Raw genomic sequence first — 891 nt, forward strand, 5'->3', positions numbered from 1 at the left:
CGGCGCCCGGCCGCCCCGCCCCTGCGCCCCGCCCCCGGCCCCGCCCCCGGCCCCGCCCCCTCGCCGGGCGGAGCCCAGGCCAAGGCCCCCCCACCTCCCCCCAGCCCCTCCACACCTCAGCCTACCCCCCTGGGTCGAGTCCCTTCCCCGCAACCTCCGCTCCGCACTTAGTAAGTCCGGTCTACACCGGAGCAGGATCTGGCTCACTGGAGAAAACTTGGCCTCAACGAATCTGACCAACGGAAGCACAACGAGGCATTTTCCCCCCTTTTTAGTCTTATATTAATTTATGTGTCAGAATGCACACAAGTAAGCTCTCCCCTCTCTGTGCATCTCAACGCGGGGCTGTGGGATGAATCTTCGGAGATTGCAGGCTCCGCATCGGACACCTTGCCAGAGCCGAGGAACTGCAAGGGGAAGAGGACAGGCAGGGCTGGGACAGCCTGCGGACGGATCTGAACACAGCACAGCGCGGGGCCATCAAACGACATGCCACCGGAGGTCGTGTGAGACTTTAAAAAAACCCTGTTGTTATTTGTTTGCTTTTTAAATGATCGGTCACAAGACTGAAGTAAAAAAAAAAAAACATAAACCCCACAGTTCTCCCAAGTGTATGCTTATCAGATGGTCATTTTGTTTCTGCTGTCCTCAGTTTTGCTCTCAGAATGTAGGTGTGAAGTCACCCGATACAGGACTCCCCTTGAAGCCGGAGAGTGATGCCTACAGAACCCCGAAGGTGGTCTCCCTTTCTGTAACTTCACCGATGGCTCTCTGCCTGCCCCACAGCTGATACGGGGCACTTAAAACTGTGTGTGACAAGGCTCTCTCCTCTGACTCCACCAGACAGGAATTAACCGTGCTTTTACCCAATTCCAATCCCTGAGCAGCGTC

This window comes from Prionailurus viverrinus, chromosome D3, assembly GCF_022837055.1.
Source record: "Prionailurus viverrinus isolate Anna chromosome D3, UM_Priviv_1.0, whole genome shotgun sequence".
NCBI lineage: Eukaryota > Metazoa > Chordata > Mammalia > Carnivora > Felidae > Prionailurus > Prionailurus viverrinus.